The following is a 10,439-nucleotide window of genomic DNA, read 5'->3' as shown; positions in this document are numbered from 1 at the left end:
CCTGCAAATTTCGGGGTTTAAGCCTTGTTTTCCATTTCTGAGCTTGGGAAACCTTGAAGGCGATTGTTGAAGGATTTCTTGTGCTAAATCATTTAGGTAAGCTTTTATGACTCTAAAACTGGTTGAAAAATGAAATGTATTTATATTAGACTGTTATTTTTATGATTCAGAAACTTAAAAAATTATTGCAACACCTTGTTTTCACAGGTTTCTTTCATCCACAAATATTACAAAAATACAATAAGTGTATTTAGCCCTTCTCCACACTCCTTCAATAAATGCCAATATATAATTGCACTAGTGATGATTTCTCCGAGAAGGCTTCTGCAATTCTTATTTCAACCCTCTTTTTTGATTAGTTCTTCCTCATCAATCTCCGTGTACCGAATTCGAGAGGAGTTATTCTAATTAGGCAACATTAGGATCAGACACACCAAAAGAACCCGTGCTGATGGTTGGAGCAGTATATTTAATGTGAAAAAAAAAATTCAATGGAAGATGTGATATCTATTTGACCAAAGTTTTGCTCTGCTTATATTAATCAGCATCGCCCAGTTGATTTCTTTGTTGTTTTTGATGGACATGGTGGACCTCATGTAAAAGAAACTACAAAAAATATATACTATTTTCCCTCTTTTTATTCTTCATTTTAGTAGTAGACTAGATTAAAGTGGACATAAATTAAATAGCGAATAAGGATCTATACTTGTAACGGTTACAACAATTATCGATGCAAGTAGCTTGATTATGTAGGGATAGAATGTACCTTGTACTTCTAGAAGAGTTGATGATTATGAGAAAGATCTTAAGTGGTGGCAGTTGCAACTCCCGTCAAAGACAACAACAATTGAAATATAGGAGAGGGTCAAGGAGGTGTGGACAAGGGTATTGAAGATATGCTTCGAAAGGATTGATGAGATGTATTTTGTTACGTGTTATTTGTGTGGTATAGGTATCCCTTGTGGATGCCCACAACACTTTGGAATCAGAGGCTCCACCTGGCGATTCTAACGGGGAAAACTATTATTATGGCAAATTATGGTGGGAGAGCCATGCCTTTATATATTGATCACAGGGTATGATTTTTATAAGCGGGTTTTTATAAGACATTTCTTAACAAATATTTATTTGGGATAAGGGTCTGAAAAATACCCTAACTTTGGTCGGATTTGCTGTTGCGATACTAAACTTTCATGAGGACCTATTACCTCCCTAGACTATTTAATACCGTATTTTTTCCCCCCTGAACTATTTAATAGTGTATTTTAAAGGTATATATGTGCTCACGTGGACACATTACTATTTATAATTTTGCATTATTTTTTATGTCCACGTGAAAAAATATATATGTTTAAAATACGGTATTAAATAGTCTAGGGAGGTAATAGGTCCTCATGAAAGTTTAGTATCGCAACAACAAATCCGACCAAAGTTGCTAGGGAGGTAATAGGTCCTTATGAAAGTTTAGTATCGCAACAATAAATCCGACCAAAGTTGGGATATTTTTCAGACCCTTATTCCTATTTATTTATATCATTTAAATATATAAAATATATAGTTTAAAATCAATCACAATTTTTTATTTATTTTATTTTTTTATATATATAATTTTATTGATCGTAATACACATGTACAAAGCACGTACACTAAATTAATTATATAAAAATTGTATTCATTTTAATTTAGAGAAAATTGATTGAGAGTAGTAATTCATTAGGTAAACATTAGTTTTGTGCAACATAATTTTAATGATAATCTCTCAATTTATTGGTTTTTTTTAACAAACACACCAATTTTTTATTATTTAAATATAAGAAATAAAAATAATGATTTCGTCTACAAATTTAATTCTTGAGAAAAAGAATTAAAAAGTTAAATAATAGTTTTTTGTTTTTACTTTTTTGTTTGGGCATTTTATAAGTATAATAATAATTACTTTTTGACTTTTAGCAAAAAAAAAGTACTTTTTGACTAGACGGAAAAACTGGTTGAAAAATGAAATGTATTTATGTTAGACTGTCATTTTTCCGATTCAGAAACTCAACAAATAATCGCAACACCTTATTTTCACACACCAAAAAGAAACAAGTAGCAAATTCTAACCAAATAGATTTTTTTTTCTCGAAACCACTCTCTACTTCGTCATTATTTTTGTCAGTCTAGTCTCTAGTTGAGAAATTGAGGATTTATTTTATCAGAAATAAACAAATGCAGGTAACAGATGCGAACAAATGAAATGTAAAATGCATAAAAAGAGGTGCAGATTACAAAAATATATGTATATATAGACTAGAAGGGCATGGCCCGTGCTTAGCACGGGCCCAACATAGTTGATTTTTTCTCGATAAATAATAAAGTATGCTGAAAATTATTCAGCTATATTTATTGCAAAGAAATTTTTTATTCAAATTGTGTATATGAATTAGCGAAAGGGATGATCAAGTATGGAAATAAAATGTATTCACTCAAGCATCTGCAAAATCATTGATAAGGTAGACTACATAAAATATTGACTCAAATTTGCACCCAAACGAAATAATCAAAAAGTAAGAAAGGGAGAATGCTCGAAGTTGTTAGAAACATTCTGCATTTACAGACATTACTAATAATGTGTCAACATCTGGACTATCCAATGTACTATGGAGAACATCAACTTTTCAACTTTTTGTACATATCTAACTCTTCTGTGCCCAGACATTACTATTTGTTGTTCCCTGCAAATTATTTGAAGTGCACACACCAAAAATAATCAGCACAAGTTCTTGTTAAGTCTATCAACTTCTTATTTGCACAAACTGCATATTTATATCAAGGTGATAAAAATAGAAGTTAATTAAGTAGTTCTTTTAAAAGCCAACTTCCATCTTACCGACTTGACTTGCTATGTATGTTCTTATCTACACTACGAACACCTTATAAAGGTACACATTTGCTCAAGTCCTCTTTTAGCAAAATTGAGCCAAAATCTCTACTCAATATAAATTCATTAAGTGATATATTTTTAGGTGACAAGTTCTTTTTTCTTTTGACAAGTAAAATGATATATGGAGGGAAGAATTTATCTCTGGACTTTCATTTATCTTAACAAAAAAAAGAGGGAAAAATAAAATTACATGTGTCATCTCAATCACATTGTTTTCCTCCTTGACTATCCTTAACAGGAAGCAGTCTTAAGATATTATGGACAATTTTTTTTCTTGTCCTCCTAAAAATCATATATTACAGAATGCTATTTGATTTACAAAGCTCAGCAAAGATGGTAGCTTCTGAATCTAATAAAGTGATAATGAACAACTAAGTAAAACTAAAAATGATAATATAGAGGGACGGAGTACATAGATCTGTTAGACCCGCTTAGCCATTAACCTTAACTCTAACATTAATAGTTTGAGTGTGTGACAGAGATAAAAGCATGCTATAGCTATGTTTGTATCCTTTCATTTAAGTTTACTACTCGACTTAAGATTATCAATTCAATAAATGAAAATCTGAACGACAATTTTTTTAAGCAAAACCTATCCCACATGCATAATCACATAATATGTAAAACCTTCTTCATTAGATATTATGTGTGTCAAAATCACACATAATACCTCATTAAGGGAAAGAATATTACCAAATCATTCCCAACCATCATTAGTCTCTCAATCCCAGAACTACTATAAAGTCGACTCTACAGGTGAAGTATTTTAAATTTTTTGTATCTAATACTAAAACTGTAACTTCTATCCAAGAATAACTACTAAATACTACTACAACACCATTCAAAATAGAACATTGTGGTTTGTTTTCAAGAAAAAGAGACCTACAATTTCAAAAACCTGAAAAAGGTATGTGAAATTGTACCTTAAGTCTTGAAAATTAGAGAATTTGAAATCAATCATTTTTCATGATTTGGCCTCCTCCTTGTTCTGTTTCTGGAACTTGAATGTTTTTCCCTTTTTCATGGGTTGGCTCCTTCTTGTTCTGTTTTTGGAATTTAATTGTTTTTCTCAGTTACTTGCCTCACTCAACAATATAACTATAGGTGAGCAAGGATCCAACAGTACTAATTAGTGAGTATACCAGATGTATTTGAATCACAAAGGAGTCAAATCCATGAGAATGTGAAACTCTATAGAGTGTGCATAATATAAACAAATACAAAGTCAAGACGAACTAAAAAGATTTGGTGAGTTTTCATCTCCCATGACATGACAATAGTTAAAGTAAACTCCTCGAAAAATGGCTGGATATCTTAAGATGTCTACAAAAAAAAAAGAGGGTGTAGATAAAATCTCTCCATCCATATTCCACATATTACATAATAAAATAAAAATAATCACCAGAAAAAGTAAAACTTACTTGATTGAAGTAGCACTGAATACATTCTTAATACCTTGCCTCTTTCTTTCTTTAATTAGTCTGCAAGGATGTTAAAGAGTTCCATTAACATCTAAAAAAATATCTTCATTTTAATACTCGAATAGAATTATTAAATAAGGTCCGATGTCGATGAGACTTCTCTTTGCTAAAAGAGTCCTCAATAAAATTTTAAGAGAGGATAAACTAATTAAAATTCTTAAATACTTGAATTATTAGACTTGTCAAAGAATAGAAAATTGACAATTCATCTAAGCTTCTCATTACTATTATTTCTTTAAATGGTGATTTAGTGTGTTCAATGATACAATAATTTGTGCTCAGTGCTCCTAGTAAGAAAATTGTCATTGAAGCATTGGAATGAGAAAAACAAATCCTTTATGCAGAGTTTAAAAGCTACATCTTTTATTTTCTTCAAATGATCATACAATTTTGCTCTTGCTTGTAGTGTTATCGAACTTGTAATAGGGGGAGGGATAGAGTTTATAACAATAAGAGTATTGTCAAGTTATCTTGTACAGTTGTTTCTTACCTTGGCTACAATTATATGAATCATGTAGGGAGATGTATGTAGAAGTTGGCAAGGAGGAGGTAAGAATCTTGCCTTTTCTGTTATTGCTATATTTGCAATAAGCAATTTATAGTTATGAATCTATGGTATTGATTGTTATTATTGTTCTACAAAAAATAATGTACTCGTACAAATGGAGAAACAGGATATGCACCTGAGAGCCCTCTATTTGACTAACATACTCCCTTTTGATCTCCCCCATACCTTCATATCAAAGCTGGGAATGATTGACTTTCGGATTATTCTGACAGTTAGTAGAGAGAACGACTCGTGACACAATCTAAATCAAAGGCATGTTTCTATGGACTCTGCCAAAAAACTGCCAAAAAGAACTTGGCAAAATATGTTCTTTACTTGATATATAATTGTAAAAAATAAATATAAATGCATGACATTGAAAGTGTTTTGCAACCATCTGTAATATTGACATTGCCATCCAACATGAGTCATACACTAACTTTTCTTTTTCGCATCTGTCCATCACCTCCCGGAGAAGCCAAAATAAGTAGTTTGGAAGATTATAATTCACAATAAAGGTCATGCAAGTTCATATACATTATTATTTCATTAATAGGAAATAACCAAACAACCATTGTGCAAGAAATGAGAAACAAAGAGTCAATGGCAAAAATCACACCTTAAGTATTCGGTATTTGAATTTCATCACTGAACTATGAACTATCACCAACTATTTGTCAAAACACAAGTCAACCATCAATAGTTTACTTCTCCTATGTGAACATATAGTGATATTTCAGATAAGAAACTCACTTCTCCTTCAGTTCAGGTAATTTTTTCAGCCTTCACTCTAGAAACAAATAAAGAAAAGTGGCAGATTCAATCATTTTTGAAAAATTTCATCAAACTTGTGATGCAATTGCTACAACACTTGAAGAGAAATCTGATCAAGCAAGCTCAAAATAACAATAAAACAACACCAACACCACAATAAAAGGAAAGAAAGAGAGAAAAAAAAACAGCTCAAAGTAGCATAAAAGGTCCAGATTGGAACAAAGGACATTCCCAAACTTCATGTCACCTGATGAAACATGGATATAACAACAAGAAATGATAAAGAAGAAAAAAAAGATAACTTTTGAGGATTACCACCCTTATCAGGTTCATCTAACCAATTTTACTATACAAATTGAATAAATACATGAACTCTAAGAAGCACCTCAACTAAACACTTACACATCCTAAAATGTCACCTTTAATCATCCTAGCTCTTAATCTAAAGACTCTGAACAAACACAACAGCATAACAACAACAAAAAGCACCACCCCAACACATAAAAAGAGAAAAACGCTTAAGTAGCACAACAAGCATTCCCTCCCCCTCCCCCCCAATCCAAAAAAATCTTAGCAGCCCAACATAGTTGAATTCGGTGTCGTCTTTTTCACCTTAACAATACAACTAAAGTAATTTAACTATATGGATAGAGCATGACATTTTTATGTACATGTACGAAAAAAATAAGCTCATATACCTTCAAACAATATTGATCATTTTGTTCCAGACAGGCTACGTACAATAAATACATAGTTGTATAAGTGAAGACATGTTCCAGCTAGACTACATATGATAAATATATAATTGGGTAAGTGATGACAAGAGTGTACAACCACCCCACGAGCCATGAGTATAAACATTATAGAGAGAGACCACAAATACTCAACCTTCAACCAAATTAGTCAATACAGGCCCAACCTAAATGACCTGAAGGTGATATCTTGTTCACGTTGTCGAGTCCTATATGATAAATAATTTCACTTCACTTCATAAATAATCAATATTTGTGAATTTGAAAGAACACAAATATGTTGCTTAGCAAAAAAGTTGAACTTTACAGAAGCAGATTGTTCAGAAGTATGTGGAACCAATCAAATCTCCAACTTATCAACAGGACAAAATTGCGGAGAAAAAAGGGGAGATAATCTCCAAAAAATGACTATTGGATATATATAGTACTAACCTTTGAGAATTTTTCTCACAGAGCCTTTCTATATTCTCACTGAATTCTTCTAATACATTCTACACCTAAGAAATTGAGACAAAATAGTGAATGAGTACATGCATGTGCAAAATCAGTTAAAGCCAAATGCTCACAAGATTTCTAGTGAGTTTTACTTAATTCTCTTTCTTCCTTATTGCATCCATTTCATAATGACGGGCTTCCTGTAAAGTTTCTCCAATTCCCAAATCAAAAAACATAAAAATAAAAGATAATTTTGACTTTGATAAATAAGAATTCAATATCTCGGGAAAAATAATCAAACCCAAAAACTGAAAGGAAAACACAAAAATTTACTTGGACTGAAAGATTACCTCCCATTTCGATAGTCAAATGTGAAATTTCATCACCAAATTAATGTTCCAACCGGGGACTGAAATCACTCTTCACTATATTTCCATCAATTTGATGTTCCTCTCCGAAAATGTAATACCTCCATTTCTAAGTCACTTTTTCGACTTCTCCATCAAGAGAGAGAATGAGAATAAAAAATAGAAAGGTAGAAAATGACTGAAAAGATGATAGATTGGTGAAAGAACCATAGGAAAATAATTGAAAACTAAAGCATGTAGAAGGACACGTGTAGCCCACGTGTTTATTCAATAGTGAATAGGGCTTAATGGTACAGTACAATTTTTGATACTATTGGTACAACTTTGTAGAGCTGTGTTGGTACTCTTCTTGTTGGCTTATATATAAGGGTAATATGAACCAGGGATACCATGTACTATTGTAACCTTCAAGACTAATAAGGACAAAATATAGGAATATATAGGGGATTTTTTATTTTTTTTTATGCATAAAAAACATTATGGTATGTTGGGATGATGAAAATGGACGGTTTTAATACAAAATAAATGGAGTAGTTTTTTTCTTTTTTTATTAGGGGTGTCGGTTCGGTTTGATTAGCAACTTATGTTTCAAATCATTCACAAGTGTCTTTCATCCACAAAGATTACAAAAATACAATATGTGTATTTGGCACTTCTCCACACTCCTTAAATAAATATCAATATATCTGTGTAATATTTTCACTAGTGACGATTTCTCCGAGAAGGCTTCTGCAATTCTTATTTCAACCCTCTTTGTTGATTAATTCTTCCTCATCTGTCTTCTTGTACCAAATTTTAGGATGAGTGATTTTAATTCGACAACATCAGAAACAGGCGCACCAAAAGAACCGGTATCGATGGTTGGAGCAGTTTATTTATTTGGAAAAAGAAGTTCAATGGAAGATATGATATCTATTTGGCCAAATCTTTGCTCCCCTTATGTCAATCAACATCGCACCATTAATTTTTTTTTTTACGATGGACATGATAGACCTCATGTAAAAAGAAACTAAACTAAAAAACTATTTTCCCTCTTCTTTTTTTCATTTTAGTAGTAATAGCTGAGATTAAAGTGGACATAAATTAAATAGCTAATAAGGACCAATTCTTATAACGGTTATGAAAATTATTGATGCAGATAGCTGCATTATGTAGAGATAGAATGCACCTTGTACTCCAAGAAGAGTTTATGATTACGAGGTAGATCTTAAATGGTAGCGCGCAATAGCAGCAACGATAATATCTCTTGTCAGAGATGACACCAATTGAAATGTGAGAGGGTCAACGAGGCATGGAAAGAGTGTTGAAGATATGTTTCGAAAGGATTGATGAGATGAATTTTGGTACATGTTATTTGTGTGGTATATGTATCCGTTGTGGCTGTCCACCACAACACTTTGAAATCGGAGGCTCCATCTGGTGATTCTAACGGGGAAAAATACTATTATTATGGTGAATTGTGGTGACTCACGTGCCATTTTTAGCCATTATGGGAGAGTCATGTCTCTATCTATTGATCAAAAGTATGATTTTTTATAAGAAAATTTTATTTTTATATTAAAAAAATGGTATCATTTCTTTAGTTAAAAATCTAGGAATCTAACCAATCCAGATCTAGGTCAAGTAGAAACATTTAAAAAGAGAAAAATACTTCATTTGAACAATTTTTGTGATTTAACCTAAGTGAAAAATTGAATTTTGCCTATATTTCACTGTAACTATTACTGTTACAATATATGTAAGACTTTAGAGTATTATTTTAAAATATTTAAGCACATAGCAAGATTATTCTGAAACTAATAGGTTATTCAGACATTGTCATAATTAGTATATGTAATTTTATTTTATTAATAATATTTAAGGCAACTATATATATATACAAGTGTAACCCGCCTAATTCCTCTTAAGTAGCATAAATCACATTTAATTTTTGGTGCAACTAAACAAAACATTTAACAAGAGATTTACAAATGAGGTTTATGTACCTGCAGATTCATGATTAATATTTGTATTCTCTCTTGTTGAAGTCCCAAATCTAGCTATGGGAATATCCAATTATTTTATTGCTTCAACTTTGAGATATTACTATCGTGTTTTTTGTAATTAATGATAATCTGTTTTAGGTTATGCAATAGACACAATCAGGGTTTTAAATTATTTAGGGCTTTATGTTGAAATATTCGTGTAAGATATGTGTTGTTCATTGAATGCATCTAAGTTGATCAGTGGCTTTCCAGTAGGGTTAATGATGGTTCGGATAGAGTACTTATGTTGTTATTTTTTTTAAAAAGTAAAAATTGTTTATTGTTATTATTGTCGTCATATTTTTAATTATTGTACGATAGCTAAAAAATTGTTGAAGGGTTCCATTTTTTGTTACTTGCCTTGTAGAGATTGAATAATAACCAAGAAAATATAATCTTGATGTGATTCAATTAGATAATTATTTGTAAGTGAAGTTGTACGATTTACATGCTTATTAATTTTGAAATTTATATATACTTCTTAAGGCACTTATACTTTGTCAGTTTTTCGGTATAGAAATTTAAATATTAGTATTGAATATTCCTTCTTTTATTTTGCATTGCAAACAGGAGACAAGTATCTAAAGAAATTAATATTAGATTATTCTGAGCTTGAGTTTACCTTCACAAAAAGAAATTCAAAAAATATTTTTGATTAGAAGAGAAGTAGAAAAAAAGTAGTTTTTGTCCAATTTTTTTTTTTTGAAAAGCACTTTTTTAAAACTTGAACAAATATTAATTGTTGTTTAACAATGTTTTCAAATTAATTAGCCAAACTAATTACTTAATTCTCACTATAACTATAATTTTTCTTTTTAGAAAAATATTATTCAAAATGAGTTCGTAAAACTTGGTAAAACAAACTATAAATCACACTGATATAACGCAGCACATTCAAAGTCTCTGTACAAATTAAATGATATCTTGTTAATCGGATAACTTAGTCAGAGGTGAGCCAGAAACTATTTTTCATTGTCATTAGGCTTATCAAATTAACCTATCCTGATATGTTTTATATTTATCTAGTTCGATCCTCAGAGCACCTTCCTAGCTTGAATTTATGTAAGCTAGATTTCTTATGAATGGTAATATAATTATGAATTTCTTCTACCAAAATCAGATGTAGAAACCTTAC

The 10,439-nt window shown here is 31.0% G+C and overlaps 1 long non-coding RNA gene across 12 annotated transcripts; it reads right to left on the bottom strand.

The window, feature by feature from the left end:
• Positions 1-2,443: 2,443 nt before the first annotated feature.
• LOC102583493 (uncharacterized) lies at positions 2,444-7,496 on the bottom strand. Of its 12 annotated transcripts, none has more exons than XR_001471680.1 (5): positions 7,065-7,495; positions 6,910-6,974; positions 4,345-6,686; positions 3,847-4,246; positions 2,444-2,714 (listed from the first exon to the last, which is right to left on the bottom strand). It is a non-coding gene; the product is annotated as an uncharacterized lncRNA (long non-coding RNA). The 12 variants fall into 12 exon arrangements; XR_001471676.1 differs by having other exon boundaries at positions 4,345-6,974; positions 7,065-7,112; positions 7,263-7,495; XR_001471678.1 differs by having other exon boundaries at positions 4,345-6,974; positions 7,044-7,496.
• Positions 7,497-10,439: the final 2,943 nt, after the last annotated feature.

The sequence above is a fragment of the Solanum tuberosum genome, unplaced genomic scaffold, assembly GCF_000226075.1.
Source record: "Solanum tuberosum cultivar DM 1-3 516 R44 unplaced genomic scaffold, SolTub_3.0 scf00414, whole genome shotgun sequence".
Classification (NCBI taxonomy): Eukaryota; Viridiplantae; Streptophyta; class Magnoliopsida; order Solanales; family Solanaceae; genus Solanum; species Solanum tuberosum.
This window is presented reverse-complemented; position numbering and strand designations above follow the sequence as displayed.